This window comes from Panthera uncia (assembly GCF_023721935.1).
Source record: "Panthera uncia isolate 11264 chromosome C1 unlocalized genomic scaffold, Puncia_PCG_1.0 HiC_scaffold_4, whole genome shotgun sequence".
NCBI classification, from domain to species: Eukaryota; Metazoa; Chordata; class Mammalia; order Carnivora; family Felidae; genus Panthera; species Panthera uncia.
This window is the reverse complement of record NW_026057585.1, coordinates 37,056,748-37,078,752: the sequence shown is the minus strand read 5'-3', so window position 1 is coordinate 37,078,752 and position 22,005 is coordinate 37,056,748. Positions and strand designations below refer to the sequence as shown.

The following is a 22,005-nucleotide window of genomic DNA, read 5'->3' as shown; positions in this document are numbered from 1 at the left end:
ATCTTCCTCAGCACATTGACACAAAGGATTAAATACAGTTTAACAGAAAAGTGGAAAAATGATTTTAATAGAATATGGTCAGAATTTGGGAACTCAAGGATTGTTATCTGTATTCCTGAAAGTAGAATATTTTCACATAAAATTGAGAAGTCATTGAAGTTGTATTCTTCTGTAATGACATACAGAAAAATCCCTATTTATTTTGACCTGAGAAGAGTTAGGAAAAAAAAAAAAAATCTCTCCTGGGAACCAATATCTTATTTCATTTTCTTCTTGAGTCACAATCACACCTGATTTACTGTTAACATCTACTGGTGGCCGAGGTTGTTACACAGCCCTGAGCTGTGCTTAAAGTATCTTTTATAATAACCACAGACTTAATAAAATAAATATTCCTAACTGATATTAGTATAACTGGGTTGAAAAAAAATCCAAACTGTTGAAGATAAAACGCTTAATATCTAATGCATGTGTGATTGAGAATTTAAATGAATTTGCTTTCCTGGTACTTACTATTAAAAATTAAATTAAGACCAAGATGACACTTTAAGACATTGTACTTTGACGGTACTTGGTAGAGGGAAAAAAGGTCCCCCAAGTGCCTAACTTGAAGAGCCCCATGAGATTCTGAGAAATATACTTTTTGAATACTTCAACTTATAGTGTCTTTTCAGTACTCAATTAGCATAATTTGACACAATTATGGGTATAAACATTTTATAGGCACTTGGTAGGAGTGTCAAAAAAGTGTTGATTTCCATCCACTTATATTGGCAACACTCACCTAGTTCTAGCATGACACTTGAATGAGCAGTGAAATATGCTCCCTACTATTAATAAAATTCAAAGCATATTTCATCTTGACACCACATCACAAGTTTGACACTGCGGTTCCTCTCTGTGGAATTTGAGTCATGGAGACATCCCCTTGCTACATCCCCATCTCAACTAGATGATAATTTGATTCAGACTATTTCAATACATGCCAATATGTATATCTCCCATGCAAAATGGAGGCATGCCCACAGAGAAAAGAAGGTATAACTGACAGGTCAACATCATTTTTGTGAAGTTGTACCTTAGTGGTTTAAAAAAAATATTTAAGTATGACTTTTACCAATTCTCCTTTTCTCACGCTTTATTAACAGGACTTTCCAGAATATGAAGTTGCATGAAACAAATAAATTATTCTTAAATGTCTTAATAAAATTCTGTTTTTTAATGGATTGCTTTTTAAAACTTCAATCATGGGAGAGATAAGATAAGCAACTGTAAAGCATTTCCAAATCCAGCAGCATGAGGATTTATTGACATTGGCAACTTTGTACAAGTGTTTGGTTTGAGTTGCCATTTTCTAAACAGTCAGACCTTTGTGTGTATGTGTATTACCAAAATGCTGGAAGAGGAAAAAAAAATGAATGTTAAGTACAAGAAATATGGGAGAGAAACTCAATTATTAGGAAAAAGAGGATAAAAATGATGAGTTATGCACTCTTTCAGCTCTGTTTTCCTTCATGGTTAATCATTTCAGGTTTCCCAGGATTGAGATGAAGTCCATTTGTTTTGGCACCATTTTCCTTGTGATTTAGCAGCTCTGATTAAAATTTATGGCTAATAAAAATAATCTGATTCATCTTAATACTATTGAAAATAGAAGAGAAGCTCCATCTCAGTTAATAGTATTTTTGGTCAACATAATTTAACTATAATAGTCACTCTAATTTTTCAATGGTTTTTAATATTTGTAATTATTTTTAGAAATTGGGTTTTAGAGACACATTCTCTCATTTCTTCCATAAAATCAAATTTTGCCAGAATGAGGGAATTTTTTTTCTTTAATTCAAATTTACATTTCTTAGTCTGATATTAAGAATGAAAACATCTTAGGGATTGTTTTTATTTAGTCCTTTATTTTTATTTTATTAAAAAATTTTTTTTAATGTTTTATTTATTTTTGAGACAGAGAGAGACAGATCATGAGCAGGGGAGGGGCAGAGAGAGAGGGAGACACAGAATCCGAAGCAGGCTCCAGGCTCCAAGCTTTTAGCACAGAGCCCGACACGGGGCTCAAACTCACAAACCGCGAGATCATGACCTGAGCCAAAGTTGGACACTCAACCGACTGAGCCACCCAGGCACCCCTCTTTTTATTTTATTTTTTAAAATGTTTATTTATTTTTGAGAGAGACAGAGCATGAGTGGGGGAGGGGCAGAGAGAGAGGGAGACACAGAATCTGAAGAAGGCTCCAGGCTCTGAGCTTGTGAGCACAGAGCCCAATGTGGGGCTTGAACTCATGAACTATGAGATCATGACCTGAGCTGGAGTTGGATGCTTAACTGACAAAGCCACCCATGTGCCCCATGGTCTTTTAAAAGTAAGAAAAGTGAAATACTGTGACTGTTTCCTCATATCTATACAGTAATATATAGTTTTTGAAGTACTTTGATCTGTTATCTCAGTTGATATTCACAGTAATACATGTAAGGAGGGTAGTTCTCAGAGTATGTGAAATTATTTTTCAATAATTGGAAATTGAAATGTACTCTTGGAATTCTGACCATATTATTGAGCTATATCACATATTTTATGTACCTCTTAAGGTCAGAACAATTATTATCCCTACTTGACAGATGAAAAAACTGAGGCCTGGGTTAGTTAAAGTAAGTTGATCAAGGTCAGGAGGTAGTGAGTGTCAGAATTTGAATTTGAACTCAAGTCTCTCCGATTCCAGAGTTCAAGATTTCAACCTCCACTGCAAACTGTTTCTGAGAGAAGCTTACCCAATTCTTTCCTTAAAAACAAACAAACAAACAAACAACCCAGATTTTTTTAGAGAAGTTTTAGGTTTACAATAAAATTGAGAGAAAGGTACAGTAATTTCCCATGTATCTCCTGCCCCTACACATGCGTGACCACCCCCGTTGTCAACATACTCACTAGAATTTTTTACCAAGGATGCACCTGCATTGACATATCATAATCACCCAAAGTCCACAATTTACCTTAGGGCTCACTCTTGTACACTTTATGGGTTTGGGCTAATGTATAACGACATGTGTATCTCATTATAGCATCATACAGAGTATTTTCACTTCCCTAAAAAACCTCTGTACTCTTCCACCCTCCCACTGACCTCCAGGAACCACTGACCTTCTTATTGTCTTCATAGTTTTGTCTTTTTTAGAATGTCATACAGTTAGAATTATATAGTATGTATCCTTCTCAGAATGGCGGCTTTTACATAGTAAAATGCATTTAAGTTTCCTCTATGTCTTTTCATGGCTTGAGAGCTTTTTTCTTTTTTAGTGCTGATTATTATCTGGATGAACCACAGTTTATTTATTCGTTACTCCACTGAAGGACATCTTGGTTGCTTCCAGGTTTTGGCAATTACGAATAAAATCGCTATAAACATACGTGTGCAGGTGTGTGTGTGTATGTATGTGTGTGTGTGTGTACATACGTTTTAAACTCCTTTGGGTAAATACTGAGGAGAATGATTGCTGGATTGTAAGAGTATGATTTGATTTTTTTTTTTTTTTAACGTTTATTTATTTTTGAGACAGAGAGAGACAGAGCATGAACGGGGGAGGAGCAGAGAGAGAGGGAGACACAGAATCCGAAACAGGCTCCAGGCCCTGAGCTGTCAGCACAGAGCCCGACGCGGGGCTCGAACTCACAGACCACGAGATCATGACCTGAGCTGAAGTCGGACGCTTAACCGACTGAGCCACCCAGGCGCCCCTTGATTTGTTTTTTTAAGAAACCACCAAACTGTCTTACAAAGTGACTGCTGTTTTGCATTCCCACCAGCAACAAATGAGAGTTCCTGCTATTCCACATCTTCACCAGTATTTGCTGTTGTCGGTGTTCTAGATTTTGGTCATTCTAATAGGTATGTAACTCTATATTTATTATTTTTTTTTAAGATAAACTGAGTCCTAGACAGGCAGTTTTTGAGACCAAAATTCTCAGCCATTTACTAGAAAAATTAGAGTTCAGGCCTTGATGTTAGATATCTGATGGTACTGAATTTCTGTGGCTATACTGTCTCTCAGTTGTACAGCTTTATACATGGATCACTGCCTGGGTGAAGTAGTTACTTAACTCAAATATGTTTGATAATTAATGGCAACTAGAGGTGATTTCTTACCTGTGCTTCATGAATGAGATATTTCAGAGCTGACAGTAGTATAGATTTATTCTCCAGCTCAGATGAGATTGGAACTTGCCGTGATCACTCAGCTGTATGGATCAAATCATACTTTCTAAATGCCATTCCCCCTTAATGTGCTATCCTTTACCGACACTGATCAATGGACTTCTGGTTATAAGAATAGGATTGGAAGTGGTTTCTTTGATTTCTCTTCATGATTTCAAAAGCATTAAAGGATACTACTCCTTTTGTGGGCCCCTGGGCTAAGGGTGAGGAGATGGTACATGTTATAATAGCCAGCCAAGGCCAATCCTGACCTTTTCTTTGCTCTTCCTTGAATGAGATTTTGAAATAGAGATAAAGTGGGAAGGACAAACCATAGAACAATATAGCTTTTAACATCTATGACACACTTTGGGAAGATCACAGGGGAGCTAATACTGAGGGAGGAATAGCAACATTTTTTTTTTTTTTTTTTTTAAGAATCAAAGATGGTAAATGTAGAGAATGAAGGAAAGGAGGATGGTACAATGGGAAGAGATGCCAGCATGATCACATAATTCACTGAGGGACTTCTTATAATTAAATGAGATGATCTTTTCCCATTTCCAAGTCTTTTTGTTTTTGTTCTTCTCTGGAAAAAGGTATGTGAGTACAAAACTGGTGTTGGAGTATTAGTCACCTCATAATGAGCCCCATTCCCAAATGGAATAAGATGACTTTTGCAACTGAAAAAGTTTGTATCAATGACTTTAAAACAGATGGTGGACAAGAATTACAGAGTGCTAGTGGTTCTTAACTATTGATTGACTGATTGGATCCCTTTTGAAATTGTGATAAAAGCATGGGTTTTTTCCCTATGAAAATCAACATATGCTCATGCCCCAATTTAACATATCATCTTAGGTTTATAGGCTCCCTAAAGGTGATCTCTGAACTCCTGTTAAAGAACCCTTGGTTTTGATAGTCATACCAGACTTCATGAGGAGAGCAAGAGAAAGTGTGAGAGGATGAGTAAATTTTAGATAGGTAACAGATTAAATGTGAGGTATGTAGAAAGTGCTCAATAATATTGGTGGAATAGAATGGATGGTTGAGTTGAGAGCATTTTCCCTCTGGCTCTTAGCCTCTCTACCTCTTTACTGTTCCACTACTTAAAGATTCAGTCACCTTGGTAAAGATTTGTGCTCTTCCCCAACCCTTTCTTCCTTTTCTTTCCTTTAGCAGTCAGACTGGAAATGCCTTGGAGCCTAATAGCTACTTATGTCAGCTGTGGCAGTAAAATGGTTATAGCAACCCAAGTTTCTGGGAAACGTGTATGCAGCTTTAACTGAACAGCCCATCTTTTAGGCCAGTGCTTCTCCACCTTTAACGTGCACGTGTCTCCCTAGGGCTCTTGGTAAAGTGAAGGTTCTGGTTCTGTAGGTTTGGGGTGAGTTGGGGTCTGCATTTCTAACAAGCTCCCAGATGATGCTGTTGCCGTTGCTGCTCCACGGACCACACTGTGAACAACAGTGCTGTGGTCTTTCTAGGAAGCTAGCAGAACTATTCTTGTCATTGTGGCTTGTGTGTGTGTGCGTGTGTCAAATAATCTAAGTTTACTCCCCCAGAAAATGCTAATTGCCTACTGTGGCCCAATAAAAGGAGATTTTGAGCCAAGAAAGGAAGTAGAGAATTATTTAATTTTTGAAAAATCTAAATTTTTCAGATCATTGAAAATCTATTATTTGACCTAATTAAATGGAAGCTGATATTTGTGTAACAACATCTCCTGTGACACAGTCTGGGGATTAAGTACAGTAGAAATACCTGTCCACTCTCCCCAGGAACATCAGCTAGAAAAACCAGAAGTTGCTTACTCTACTCGAATAATGATACATCATTTGCAGATACGTAGTTGTGCATAAAGGCTTAGTAAATTTTATAATGAAATGGAAGCTATTTCCTCATATTCATTTTAAGGGGTAAAATACAAAAAAAATTACTATATTTGTTTGGTTCCAATGCACTTTTTTGTTTTTGTTTGTTTGTTTGTTTTTGCATTTTAACATAGTTTGAATTAGGATGTGTGTTATACTTAATGGAGTTTTACAATTGCTGTTGACCAAGTGGCACTTGTAAGGAAGGTGTCACTGGGTATGCATGTGCAAGCTTAATTGTTATTCTCTGTGCCACGGCTGGACACTGGCAACCTCTTGACATTTTAGTCAAAAACCATCAGGCCTATTAGAGGAAGGAATATGAGCGCAGAATGGGAGTTAGCAGCTTGAAAGAAGAGGCTGGGGACAATTTAAGAAATGCTGCATCACCAATGCTCCTGACAGCATACAGGTTGATATCATGTAACATGATATCTATGGCTCTGAGATGAACTATACCTCAGGAAAGTTGGATTCTACATGTACAGAAGTTTTTAAGCTACTGTTAAAATATATTTTGCTTGTATTTTTATTTTAACCTATGAACAAGATAATACATGATAAAAATCCATATGTAAATGAGTCTGAAAGAACTCCTTCACAAGTATGAAATAAAAACCGTAAGTAGTAAGAAAGCATTGTGTCCTAATTTGGTTGCCAACATTTGTTTGATTTCCTAGTGGTACATCTTACAGTTGTACGTGATATGATGAATGCTGCAGTTTAAAAATTACATATTGGAGAAATAAAGTTTCCCAAGTCATAAAATTATAGAGTCAAAGGTAAATTCAAGAAATTAACTAGTGAGTGTCTAAATCAACCAGGACACATGAGGTTCAAGGACAGAGTGCAGAATAGCGGATGTTCTTATGAATTAGAAAATCTAAGCAGTAGATATGGCTTTGATACTGAGCAGCTGTGACCATGGGCAAATCAATTCTCTGGATCTCTGTTTCCTAACATATAAAATGAAGAGTTTGTCTTAAATAATCTCCAGTGTACCTTTAAGATCTTGGATTCTGCATATTCAAAACAAAAATGTGGTGGATAAAAGATTAGGTTTACCCATTATCTCTTGTGTTATCCCCTTTATCACAATGGAATTTCGCCTGATGATCTTCCTTATATTTTAGTTGAAATTGAATCAGGGTTCATTTTAGCAGAACTCTGTTCAGCTTTTATGAGGTAGGGGTAATAACTAACTGGTCAGCCTCTTCTTAACAATTCTATGCATACTTGAAAAACTGTTATGAATAGATACCATGGATTTATCTTTCACAAAGAAAATAATCTTAAGTTCTTTTCAAAAAGAATAAACTTCTTAAATAGTTAATAAATTGTTAAATTCTATTAACAATTTCTCTTGTATCCGCTTACCATTTGTTTTTGTTTGTTTGCTATCCTGCAACCAGTTCTCTTTCTGAATAGTGCCTTAATTTCTTTCAGAAGAATGACCTCTCTCTAGTCTGCAAGGGCTGTGATTAAGGGTCTCTGCACATATGTATATGTATATTCTGCATATATATATATATATATATATATATTCTGCAGATATATATGTTGTTGTTGTTGTTGTTGTTGTTGTTGTTGTTGTTGGAGCGGGGGTACTCTGAATCTAGAGCTGAGTGTTACAAAAATGTAAAAGACAGTCGTAGTTCACTGTCAAGCTGTCGTGCAGCCTCCATGCCCAAAGCTGACTGGTTGCTGATTGGATGTGAGGCTGACTTTAGACCTGGACTCAAAGTCTCTTTGCTCTTTTGAGCTCCCCAAGATTGCTCCAAGCAATTCTCTTTCTAGATTAACCAGAATGGGTTTCTGATGCTTACAATCAAGGAAGCCTAACAAATAGAGACAGAATTTGTGCGGGGCGCTCCAGGACGCCAGTGATCACCAGCTTCCCAGTGTCTTGGTGAATAAACTGGAGAGGATGGAGGGACAGGATTCTGGTGTCTCACACACTCTACATGAAAAGGATTCAAACTTCTTGACTGGTGTCAAATATATATATAGTGTAAAATACCTCTATATACTGTTTTTACTTTTCCTTTAGATTGCCCAAAGCCTTTCAGTCTTTATGATGGGCCTTAGTTTTGACACAAATTATATCTCCACGTAGAATTTTGAAATGCACTTTTTACACCTATCTTTCTGTCCGTAATTAAAGGTAATCGTGTCCCTTTCTTTATTGGTCGCCGAAAGTAGTATACAAAATATTCAAGAAGGAAGGCCATTAAAAGTCTGTATTATTCTATTTGAATATATTTTCACAGAAGAAGAGAAAACAAACTATGAATTGCTAAATTCTACACCTGAAACTAATATTACACTGTATGTTAACTAACTGAAATTTAAATAAAGATTTGGGGAAAGAGAAAAGAAGAAGAGAAAACAAATTGATTTGTTTTTCTTTTTGTGCCATGGTGGTTCCATTTATTAGTTATAACATTTGTAAAATCTTTCACAGTCCAAACTGCTGTTCTTTTCTTTTGGAAATCCATCAACCTGCCTCTACCCCTCCAGATACTGGAAACATTGACTATTTAACTGAAAGGAAATACAGAGGGAAAAGACAAACACTTATAAAGAAAGCAACTCATGGGGAGCCTGGGTGGCTCAGTCCGTTGAGCATCTGACTTCAGATCAGGTCATGATCTCACAGTTTTTGGGTTTGAGTCCCATGTCAGGCTCTGTGCTGACGGCTTAGAGCCTAGAGCCTGCTTCAGATTCTGTGTCTCCCTCTCTCTCTGCTCCTTCCCCACTCATAACTCTCTCTCTGTCTCAAAAATAAACATTAAAAAATAATAATAAATAGCTCATGACTCTCTGAGTTACTTCTTTTGGAAATATAAACTCTGGAGGATTGAAAATGCCTTTCATGTTTCCCTCCCTTCATACCCGGCCATTTCCAAATAGTTTTCTCTTCTGCCATCTGAGATTCACTGGAAACATTCCTGTGTATGTTTAGGGTACCAGTTAATAGTTTGAGCTCTAGAATTGCATTTCTTGAGTGTTAATACTAGATACACTTATGATGTGACCTTGGGAAAATTAATCAATGTCTCAAAACCTAAATTTCTCTATCTGTAAAATAGGGTTAACCAGAATACCGCCCCCCCTCATTATTGTAAAGCTCATATGAGGTAACTGATACAACACACTTGGCAGAGGGCCTGGTACCATATTAGACCCTTGATGCTTGTCATTTGTTATGATTATATATATATATATATATATATATATATATATATGGCAATGGACAGATGCAAATACATAATGAAGGCAGGGTTTTGAATGGATCTGATGGTATGGTGTGTGGTAGATTGCAGAGGGAGAGATGAGAGGCAACAAGACTAGTGGGCTACTTTTACAGTAAATCTGATGTGATGTTCAAAGGGCCAGATATGGTGGGTGGGAAGTAATGATACAAAAAGAGGGACAAATGAAGTGAAGAAAGGAAGAGGTTTATTGATGATCAGCTGAGGATATCGAAGGGAAAAAGCATTTCTGGGTGATTGACTCAGGAAGGTATGGGGAAGTCAAGAAGGGGAATAGGTTTAGGAAGAAAGGGAAACATTTTGTTGAGTGAAGGAGAGGCATCCATATACAAGTATTCAGCCAAGACGAGGGAAGTCAGGTTGAAGCTTGTGAAGGGCTTGGTAAGTTTTTGTATGAATAAACAGGATATATTATCTTTTTATTTCCTGTGGGATATATCAGAAAGTTGTAGCAGACCAGTGGCTTTTGAAAAGCACATAGTGTTACGGAACCTCAGTTTCCTCTTCTATAAACCTGATGTTGAATGATCCCTATGGGACACCTCGCGATGGAAATTGATATGCAAAGAGTGAATTTATGGATCAGCTGTGTGAGAATTATAACATAAAAGTATATGTCATATTACACTTTACCCAACTTGTTTTTGAATTTTAAGTTTGAATGTTCTAGATGTTTAAGATGTTTAAGGTACTATTGAAAAAGCACGTTCAAAAGGCAGAGAACCTGTCTTCTCCCTTATTTTACAGTGCTCCCAGATCCGAAGCAGGGCACATAGATATAAAAAGAAGTTGACAAACAATAAATGCATAGTCCAACAGCCTAATGGTTTTATATGACATATATAATAATACAGAAAACAAGATTAACTTCAAAGGAAATATATACAAGGGGATTACTGTCTGTACCAGAAATAGAAGCCATAAGTGTAAAAATATATATGCATGAAAATTTTACAATTTATATATGTGTGTGTAAACCACCCTCAGTGAAATACAGTGTGATGATTAAGCATGTAAATTTGGATTGCAGACACAGACTCCAATTGTGCTCACCTAATCATCCATTATGTGCACAACTTACTGATTTGCACGCTCAACTAGACAGGATCAAATATTATCTGGATGTCACTTAAATGTCCATGGTTTGTAAATTTAGAGTTGTTCAAAATAAAAAGGTTCACTTCTTTTACTAGCATACCGCTTTACCCTGTGTACATTTTTTTTTTAAGTTTATTCATTTATTTTGAGAGAAAGGGGCAGAGGGGCAGAAGATAGAGGGAAGGAGAGAGAGAGAATCCCAAGAAGGTTCTACACTGCTAGCACAGAGCCCAGTGCAGGGCTCGAATCATGAACCATGAGATCATGACTTGAGCCAAAACCAAGAGCTGGATGCTTAACTGATTGAGCCACCCAGATGGTCCTACCCTGCATACATTTTAATGCAACAAAGTGTCTACAGATTATTTCTTTCAAGCTTCTTTTGCCTTTAATTCTGTAGAACTAAATTTGTTACTTTTGTGATTTACTAAAAAGAAAATTTATTTCAATCATGGGTATGCTGGTCATATTAAACTATTGTATCTCATTTTGTTTCACAGGCTATGGAGTTTGGAGTAGCCTTTGAACTCAGCTATATTTTAGTGGTATCCTTCATTTTGTGATAGCTTACTTTGTGGAATTTTATCTCTCTGTAGTGGGGCATTTGAAACTTTGAGGAATAGTTGTATGTTAAAGATTATATTTGAAATTTATACTTCTTGCCCGATTTTCATCATCAAATATTTACTTTGGTATTTATATTATTGGTTATGAGGTCCCATAGAACTGAGTGCATGGTTCTTGGCAGAAAATTTTGGTTGAAGAGATGTGTGCCGGAATGGATTTATGATTACTTGTAAAGATAAATAGAAAAAATCTGGAAATGGATATAAATTACAGTGTTCTCTTTAGACATTAATACAAGAACTCTCCTTTTTCTTTTGTTGTACCCACCTGATGTATTTCTTTGGCATTAATTATTCCTACCCCAAGTAGATGTTGGCAACATAGTGGTCAAGAGCTCAGTCCTTTGGGTTCAGATATGCTAATCAATAGCTAGATTTCATAATCTGTGTAAGCTGCAGATTTTTAATAAAAAAAAAAACTTTTAATACCTTGCTGGGTGTCTAGAGTTGATGATACAATGCGTATGAAGCGCTTGGACATAACAGACATGTACTTGTTATTTTAGGGGTTGCCATTGTATATGTCAGTGCTTCATCAGAATTTTCATGGCTCAGCCAAATGGTACCTTAAAAAAATTTTTTTTAATGTTTATTTATATTTGAGAGAGAGACAGAGCACAAGTGGGGGGGGGGGCAGAGAGAGAGGGAGACATAGAATCCGAAGCAGGCTCCAGGATCTGAGCTGTCAGCACAGAGCCTGCCTTGAACGCGCAAACCGTGAGATCATGACCTGAGCCAAAGTCAGATGCTTAACTGACTGAGCCACTCAACCGCCCCCAAATGGTACCTTTTTAATTAAAGGCACACCTCTTAATGGTTCTCTTTTCATAGTTCCTAAAATGTTTCCAAAAATCTTAGAAATATTTATTTTCAGAATACTCATGTACACACACATGAAAAAAATTAATACTACTGGGGAGTCTTGATGTGGCACTAATGGTCCATTCTCTTAGAAATATCTGTCAGGTGCTTTTCATGAAATACATATTTTAAATCTTACAATAATCTGCAAGGTAGATGTTATTAGTATTCCCATTTTATTGATGAGAAAAGTAAGACTTATTGAGGTCAAATATCTTTCCCAATGTCAGAGAGGTAAAAATTGTGCATTCTGGCATGTATCCATTGTACAAAGTCTGGGATTTTGTGTGTGTGTGTGTGTGTGTGTGTGTGTGTGTGTGTGTGCTTTTTCAGTTGCATTAAAGAAAAAATCACAGCCAGTTTTGAATTAAAAAAATACCAGGAGTGACAACTATGCACTCCTAACTTCTGACAACTCTATGTTAAGCATGTTTATTGATCCAAAATATTTGAATGCAAGTCAGATGACGTACATGTGAAAACAATCCTTCATCAATTTTGAGAATATAAACATTCCTCTGAAGAGGGGGAGGGGAAACTACATTTTCAAAATTTAACTACTTCCTTTAAGGCATACTGGAATTTTCTTCCTTGGTTTCTTTTGCTCACTCACTAAAATGTTACTAGGTTGAATATCACTGAAATAAATAAATAAACCGATTTCTTCCCATTAACTTGCCAACATGTAAAAAGGCTAGGAGACTTATTTACTTTCAGGAATCAATTTAGGGGCAATTCTTCTTGGTCTACTGCAACTTTTGATTCTTCTAGTTTCTCTAACTGTAAAGCCAATAATGTCTGTTTTGTTTTCCTGGCCTTCAAATTCCTTTGCAGTCACCTTCAGTGACATGAACTGGAGATATTTCTACTATTTGTTTGTTTTAGCAAAAATATTATTCATGAAAAGGAAAAGTAGAAGATATAATAACAAGAAATCGTTCAATTTTCATTAGATTCTGCTCTGTATGACATGTGGAAAAATGGAGAAAATATAGAAAAGTCAGTAGTAAAGGCTTTCAAGGTAAGTTTGATTCAAAGAGAAGTAGTGAATATATATAAAATCAGAGAATTATATGGGAAGAGCAAGCAAGAGAGAGCAAGAGATTAAGATTGAGAGAGAGAAAAGGAAGGAGAAAAAAGATAAAATAAAGAACTATGTCCTAGAAACTGAACTTTATTTGTAGAAGAGCCCCTACCTTTATTACTCATTTATATGCTGGAACACTGTGGCAAAAAACTCTGAATGCGCTTGCAAATGGACTGCTTGAGCAATATAATATCATCTAGCTATTTCATTTGATGTGTGAGTTAAAAAAAATCTTATGCATTTGAATAATCTTTTTGCAGCCATACCACAGATGTTATAAGACTCACTCAGAAGATGGCATCTTTTAAAATTTGAAAACATCAACTCTGCCAATTTACTCATTACTATTAACAAGATAAAATCATAGCAATATCTAACTCAGCAGGCATTTATTTATTGTTGCTATTAAAAATGTCTGGCAGTGCAGAAAAAAATAAGGCTTGTGAAAATAATAATACAAAAGACAACAACTAAATGGGAACCTACTATGTGCCAGGATTTTACAAATGTTGTCCGTCTTAAATACAACAACCTGGCAATGAAGAAGTTATTTTACAAAGAAATGGAAGCTTAGAGAATTTAACCTTTTTTTTTCTTTCTCTTTCTTTCTTTCTTTTTTTTTTTTCCCCACAATTATATAGAGAGTAAGCTCCTAAGTAAGGGCGTGAGGTCTTACCTATTTGGCTTCACAGACTTTGCTTCCTTGCTTTCTATACGGAGCTGTTGTACCTAAAATGAAGTTGTGGATATATGTAAAACTATATATAAAAAAAATCATGCATGTACAAAAATCATATATATATATATAACCATATTCATATCTGTATCTAAACAGACACCCACCTATACCTGCCTACCTCTATCAATTTCTGTATCTTCATATCTATATCTATCTGGGAACTAATGATATATTAGCATAGAAAATAGCTAAAAAATAGAGTATGATATGAATGAGTAAAGTACACTCTGAACTCTGAGTAGAATGTGAAAACTAGTCAAGAAGGAAAATGATAGGAACCATTGTTTGCATTTACGAGGAAAAAAATGTTACTTTGGACTTAGTCTTATTGGAAAAGTAGGGCCATTTGTGAACAGGAGAGAGAAAGAAAGGAATAGAACATGTATTTATTGAACACTTAGTATGTTCTAAGCACTGGAAAGACAGCCTGTTTTTTATATTGCATGTAATCACCTTATTATGGCCATTTTACACCTAAGGACAGTTATACTCCAAAGGGATGAAGCAACTAATCAATCCATAACCTGGAGGAGGATTTGAACCAAGGTCTGCAGGGCAAACAAATACTATGTGCTTTTCATATCACCAGGAGATCAACAAAACAATACTAAGTAAAAGTTGGCTTGGGACCAATATTCAGATAAATTGGAGGGGGAAAGTGACAGGGAATGAGAGGAATTAAAAAAAAATTTTTTTTTAAGTTTATTTATTTTTGAGAGATAGAGTGAGTGAGGGAGGGGCTGAGAGAGAGAGAGAATCCCAAGCAGTCTCCACACTGTCAGCACAAAGCCCTGTATGGGGCTCGAACTCACAAACCGTGAGATCATGACCTGAGCCGAAACCAAGAGTCAGACGCTTAACCGACTGAGCCACCCAGGTGCCCTGGGAATGAGAGGAATTTTTGAGAATTTAGTAAAGTAAATCCAGAGCCAAAAAGAAGAAGCCTTAACTAAGGATATGACACTATGGTTAGACAAAAGAATAACATGATGTTATTTCTTCTGAGCATAAGTGGTGCTTTGTCTGTTAAGTGCTTATAGTTTCCAGAAGTTCAAAAGTCACCTGAGGTCTTTCATTCATTTGATAAGAGAATGTTCATCTAAATTAATCTTTGGAAGTACTTACAAGTGTGTGTAGACTGTTAGATCATTTGGGAGTTCAGAAATGAGCAAAGTTGGTGTGCGAATTTGCTGGATGTGTAATAGAGCAGGCTGACAAAATAGAATGGAACTCAGTGAGATTAGGTTAAGCATTTCTCACCGTGCTGAATTATGTTGCCGGTGGAGAGTGGAAGATCCCAGTATTTTTAAATGAGTTCACATGTACTGATTCAGTGGAATTGTGCTGAGTGATCTTGAGAATGCTCAAAAATGAGATTGCTGAGCAATTTTCAGTGATTTAATTGTTAAGGAATTCTGGAGACTAGGAATCAGCAAACTGGAGATAAGCAAATATCACTCAGTTTTGAAAAAAGGGAAGAAATATTTTGCAAACTAGAGAGCAGCCAGCTTCATTGATCTCTGGCAGGAATAGAATGAGCTGGAGGAAGGTCGTTTCACACTTTTATGAGAGGAAGAGGTGGTTGTTAGGACCCAGTATAAACTCACTAAGATCAAAGCACGTGAGAAGCATGCATTCCATTTTTGAAGGGCATTGATTTTCTGCAACAACAGACCAATCGGGTGATGTTTCTCTAGCCTTATGATCCATCTAGTTGCATGATTAGTTTACATCTGTCCTTAGATCTGCAACATTGCACCTGCATTTCTCACTCTAACTTGATGACCTTACATCTTTGTTCACTGAGAAAATGAAAGATACCAGAGGAAATGTCTATGAGCTTCCTCTGCCAGAATGCTGCCTCTTCCTGCATTTGTGCACACACAGTCTGCCTTTCCCCAGCTCCTAGGGATGTACTGTCCTGCTCCAATGTAAATTCACCTCCTCCCTTGTGTTCTGCATCCCATTCTCCTCTTGCTTATTCAGGGCCAGCACACCAGCAATTGCCCCTTCCTTCTCTGATGATATAAGCTGCTTTTCTGTTGACTCATACCCACTAACATATGGGTGTGTTATTCTATTTCCCATCTTAAAAGGCAAATGAAACCAAACACTAACCAAAGAAAACCTTTTGTCTGTGAATCTACTTCCAATGATTATTTCATTTATTCCCTTTAGGCTGGACCTCCTGGAAAGTGTGGCTTGTATTTTGTTTCTGATTCTCCTCTTCCTGTTTTCTGTTCAACCCACTTCTTTTCAAGTTGTGGTAGCTACACTCCAGTGGCACTGCTTTTGTTAGTATTATCAATACTAACAGAGGCTTTGACTTAATTAGTTTGGGATGGGGCATGGACTGGTTATATTTTTGTAAGCTGTCCAGTTGATTATGGATTCTGGCTGGGACTGAAAACTGGCCCACACCTTCTGAGCAGGGACTAAATCCCTTAGCATGCTCACTCTGTCATAGTGCTGGCTGCCTCTGAGGGCTTGCCTCAAACATCTAGTCGGTTTCTCTCTTTGGCAGTTCTGTAGATAAAATAGGGTGATTATTTTGAATTATTCTTTGTAAGAGTTATTGCAGAGTCCCTTTAAATAGAAAGCTTGCCATGCATTTTAAAATAAGATTATGATTTACAAAAACATTGATTCATTCATGAATTGTATGAAACATAGCTGTTGCATTAGACCAGGTATGTATTTATTTCCCAGTCTTTTGCAGGTGCTTGTAAGCCTTTATAAACTAATAATCAGAAAAAATATGGGACATAAGCAAATCATTATAATAACTTTATTTTGTCTTATGTGAAACATCCTCTTTCGAGCAATTTGAAGTATTTTACATCTTTGTAGGACAATACTTGACATGTTCTATTTCTGAATTGAAATATTTGTGCAGACTACTAAAAATTCATAGATGCCCTTAAGCTGAGGGTTCTTTTGTTTGTGTGCACAAAAACCTTTGAGGAGTTAAGTGTTATGTATTGAAAATGTAATAGTGGGAAAATTTTCTATCTATCAATCTTTGGGTCTGTCATCTACTTGTACAGTGCTTATCACCCTATCATCTATTTGCTACATATTTTCTCAAGATATATGGTTTGTAGTTTTCTCTATATTTACGGCAAATAATGATTTTTGATGTTTATTTATTCTTATTTCCCTTTTGAGAAAGATCAAGATAACAGTGCACAATAATGGAAAGAATGAGACAAATAGTTGACTTTTCAACATTCCATAAAAACTTTGAAGATCAAATCAGCAGTTCAATAGCCTGAGAAGTTACAGGCAATCACAGGAGTAAGTTGAGATCAGAACTGGTACCAGGCTGGGTTTCTAGGCTCAGGGTGGCCACAAATTAGCCTTGTGACCTTGGAGGAGTCTCTTAACTGTTCCAGACTTCAGTTTCTTCAGCTCTAAAAGGAGTTTAACTTTTAGATTACTTGAGAATACTTGGGATTGTATAAAGCTTTTTATAGCAATACCTGGGAAAACAATAATCTATTCTTTAATAAGGATTTTATTGTTTAATAAAAGAATGGGAGTAAGGTTATATGAGCTGTGAATAAACCCCATTTTAGTGAGTGCTAAAATAAATGAATTTGGCCATTTTTCTTTATGAAAATTGTCAGAGAAATTAGCTCTGTCTTTGAGCACAAACATGAGAGTCAAAAGAACAGTAAATGTAATTTCAATTTCATTCATCTTTTTTCAGAGACAAGAGACAAACTTGGAACTCTTCCAAAAGACCCAAGTAAACAGAGAGGAAGTTTTGGAAGATTGAATCAGAGCCAGAATAAACTAGGATTTCTGTTTAAGATGGATATTACAAAAGGAACTGAAAAATGATTCAGGGAGATACGTTTAGATCTGGAATCAGGCAAAGTTGTTTTAATTAAACTTTTTAGAATTAAGATATTAACTTGCATCAGTATTAATTTACATGAGAGACTATTAAGGATATACAGAAAAGGTATTTGACTAATAACACCTTTTTTCCTTCTTAGTATCAATGCCTATGGTCAATTAAGTGGGAAAAAAATCAAACTAATTTCATGTAGTTGCTAATATAGTAAAATAAAATTTGTGTTTTATAAAATTATAGTTGTTTTGGTTTTGTCCTTAAGAATAAATGAAATAGAAACAATTCTACTTTTTTTAAGTTTTCTTTCTTTAAAAAATATTTACTTATTTTGAGAGAGAGAGAGAGAACACACACACATGCACCATTAGCAATGAAAAAGAATGGGGCAGGGGCAGAGAGAGAGATTGAGAGAGAGAGAGAGAGAGAGAGAGAGAGAGAATTTCAAGCAGTCTCCATGAACCATGAGATCATGACCTGAGCCAAAATCAAGAGATGGACGCTTAACCAACTGAGCCAACAAGGTGCCCCAATTCTACTTCTTAGTATAATTTTAGAAAATGCGGTACAAGTGCCCCTCTGCATCAGCACTCCTGTATCCCTTGGGTAAATTCCTAGCAGCGCTGTTTCTGGGTCATAGGGTAGATCTTTTTTTAAGTTTTTGAGGAACCTCCACACTGTTTTCCAGAGTGGCTGCACCAGTTTGCGTTCCCACCAACAGGAAGACCATGAAGGAAGGGAAGGAAAAAAAAAAAAAGGTTGGAGAGGGAGAGAGCCAAAGCATAAGAGACTCTTAAAACTGAGAACAAACTGAGGGTTGATAGAGGGTGGAAGGGAGGGGAGGTTGCGTGATGGGTATTGAGGAGGGCACCTTTTGGGATGAGCACTGGGTGTTGTATGGAAACCAACCTGACAATAAATTCCATATTTAAAAAAAAAAAGAAAATGCGTAGGTTGTGGCAAAGGCACTGAGGATAATTTTTTTTTTAAATTTTTTTAAACGTTTATTCATTTTGAGAGACAGAGACAGAGCATGAGCAGGGAAGGGGCAGAGAGAGAGAGAGGGAGACACAGAATCTGAAACAGGCTCCAGGCTCTGAGCTGTCAGCACAGAGCCTGATGTGGGGCTCGAACTCACAAACTGCAAGATCTTGACCTGAGCTGAAGTCGGACGCTCAACTGACTGAGCCACCCAGGGGCCCTGGCACTGAAGATAATTTAAAGGAAAAAGTGATCAGTAGGGCTAAAATACTGTTGAATTAAGTCTTGATGTCTGATGTTTAATTGGCACAGCAACAGCAACAACAACAACAAAAATAGATTGGTGAGATTATCCAAGCCATGGCGGAGTTCTGAAAGAGGCATCCTTTACTGTTGTAGTGAAAAGTCATGCTAATTATCTAGGTTGACTTTATTACTTGTTTCTGATTAGATTTGCTTAGAAGTCATTTCATATTAAGAATATGTTTTTTAGGGGCACTTGGGTGGCTCAGTCAGTTAAGCGTCCGACTTCGGCTCTGGTCATGATCTCACAGTCTGTGAGTTCAAGCCCCACGTCAGGCTCTGTGCTGACAGCTCAGAGCCTGGAGTCTGCTTCAGATTCTGGGTCTCCCTCTCTCTCTGCCCCTTCCCTGCTCATGCTCTGTCTCTCTCTGTCTCAAAAATAAGTAAAAACTTAAAAAGAAAAGAAAAATATGTTTTTTATCTTGTAGTCTGGTCAGTGGAATAGTAATCTCAATTTTATATGAAGAATTGAGTTGTTACCAATTTAAAAAAAAATTTTTTTTTTTAACGTTTATTTATTTTTGGGACAGAGAGCGACAGAGCATGAACGGGGGAGGGGCAGAGAGAGAGGGAGACACAGAACCGGAAGTAGGCTCCAGGCTCCGAGCTGTCAGCCCAGAGCCTGGGGCGGGGCTCGAACTCACGGACCATGAGATGGTGACCTGAGCTGAAGTCGGACGCTCAACTGACTGAGCCACCCGGGCGCCCCAGAGTTGTTACCAATTTTAAGAATTGTGGATGGGTAGAATACTATATTTGAATGAGATCTCAGCTGGTATGTAATCTGATTTAAAAAGAATAAAAAAATTCTTCTGATTGTTAGGAAAATGATAGAAAATATTGAATAAACAAGATCCTAAACAACAACAGGAAACATCGCTCTCTCTCTCTCTCTCTCTCTCTTTTTTAATACCTCAGTATGTTAGGGATTATTCTGTAAGAACTCTAGTACTAATGGATAGCACAACATGGTTTGAATTCTGGAGTCACTGGAAAGTAACACAACTACTTTCAAATCTGTCAACTATTCTAGGTAGGGAAGCACTAATCAGATAAATTGAAGTAGATGAAAATTATTTTAAGATATTAGAATTGTCACTTTTTAAACATTTATTTAAATTTTTAAGATTTTAGCTAGATTTTATAGTTATTTATAATAATTTTGATAATGTATGTCACAAAAGTTACCTTTAGTGAAATGTAGCCTATTTTATAGAAGCAAATGTGAACCTCATTCATTTATTCAGTAAATATTTACTGAGTGCCTGCTATGGTGAAGTGCTTTATTAATTGTTGAGTATTTTCCTACTCTCTCCAGTCTTACCTTTGCCAAGTGTGAAACATATTTTATTCTCTATTACTCTCCCTCCATTAAATGTGTTTTGGTTTTATGCTAGTACCAAAAATAAATGCTTTAGGAACTTTTTTTTTCGAGATACGTTCTCATTTTTTAACTTGTACTTTGAGCAATATATTGGATCATCAGTTTTGTTTGGGCTTTTCTAGAACTCTGCTTTTTCCATTGACCTCAGCATTGCTCATATGGAAACAGAAATGTGAGGCTCTGCAAGGGTCACCTGGAAGCTTGATTAACTCCTAACTTCTTCCATAATAATGTTAAGAGTTCAATATCCTGTCCTTTGTGTGTGTATCCATTAGCAATGAAAAAGAAATAAGATGGGAGTAAGAAATAGTTGGAGAAAACAATGTACACAAATTTGTTTGCCTCATACATATAATATCTGTATATTTGGTATTGTTGTTTTATAATTGTGCACCTAGAAATTAAGGACTAATAAAAACACAAAATTTCCCAGGCTGGACAGGATTGTGGTAAACCCAACCCAATATTGGGTCTCTTTTGGTGCTAAGACTGTAAGTTGAAGGTGCTTAAAACCGCAACAGCATTGATATTTATAGTAACACAGATACGGGTTTGAATCCTGGCTTTACCATTTGCCAGCTCTGTGACCTTAGGGAAGTTACTTAATTTCTGTAATACACAGAAAAGATTGGTATAATGGATATACTTTCTAACCCATATAATTATTGAGGATTCAATGGAATACTTAAAACAAAATTTTTACCACATTGCTCAATCTGTAGCTTTATAATTTATTCATCAAATTCTGTCTTTGTTGGTATTTATTCATAAATGTCATTATTAAAACTTTTTTGGCACCTTTTATATACCAGAGTCTCTACCATGTGTCAGAGGTATAAGGTCAAACACTGTTGTGGGGCAACAAGAGATAGATTGGTAGTTATGATTGTAAGTACATACACAGGAATCATACTGAATTTGTTGCATGCATATAATTCCATGATTATATGCATGCAATATTTATGCAATATTATATGCATGGAAGGAAAGCATTTCACCTGTGTTTTTAAATTTTTTTAAAAATACCTTTCTTGGTAAACCCATGCAAAACTTTGTTTTATACTATGATACTTACAAAAACAAGATAGCAAAGAGATTAAAAGCAGAGCTCTGAAATTAGACTGCCTTGATTTCTGTTCTGGATTTATCACTCACTAGCTGTATGACCTCAGGCTATTTATTTTTCTTTGTGTGCTTTGCCTCAGCTGAAAAGGGGGGGCAATAATATTAACTGTTTCTTGGGATTCTTATAAGATCTAAATGTTATAATGTACATAAAATTCTCAGAGTAGTTCTTGGCTCATAGTGAGCACTCAGTAAGTGTTGGTTATTCTTAACATTATGCATCACATACTATTTAAATATAGTTAAAGATGTGTGTGTGTGTGTGTGTGTGTGTGTGTGTGTGTGTGTGTGTGTTAGGGCTTAGAACTATGAAGTGTTGTATCAGGCAAAATAATATCGGTATTCTGTATTCCACACATTTGTCTTTACCAGTTTTAATAATATATCCAATAACTATGTTCAGTAATATTACGTTTAGTCATAGGGATAATATTGTCAGGTATAAATGGCGCAATTAAAAACACCACAGGAGCTAAGTTGCTCAGGAAGTTGCAATGCAAATGTTCTTTCCTAAAGCCTTGCAAATGCACGATGAGAAAAAAATGGGGTATCTTATTTTATTCCCTAGTGAGAATCTATCCACATCAAATA

At 36.3% G+C, this 22,005-nt stretch overlaps 2 long non-coding RNA genes across 2 annotated transcripts in view; both read left to right on the top strand.

Annotated features, from left to right (window-relative positions):
* Positions 1–22,005, top strand: part of LOC125912466 (uncharacterized) — a 168,776-nt gene that overhangs the window by 50,042 nt on the left and 96,729 nt on the right. The gene's annotated exons all lie outside the window — the stretch shown is intronic.
* LOC125912469 (uncharacterized) lies at positions 16,929–17,861 on the top strand. Its single transcript, XR_007454754.1, has 2 exons — positions 16,929–17,059; positions 17,475–17,861. It is a non-coding gene; the product is annotated as an uncharacterized LOC125912469 (long non-coding RNA).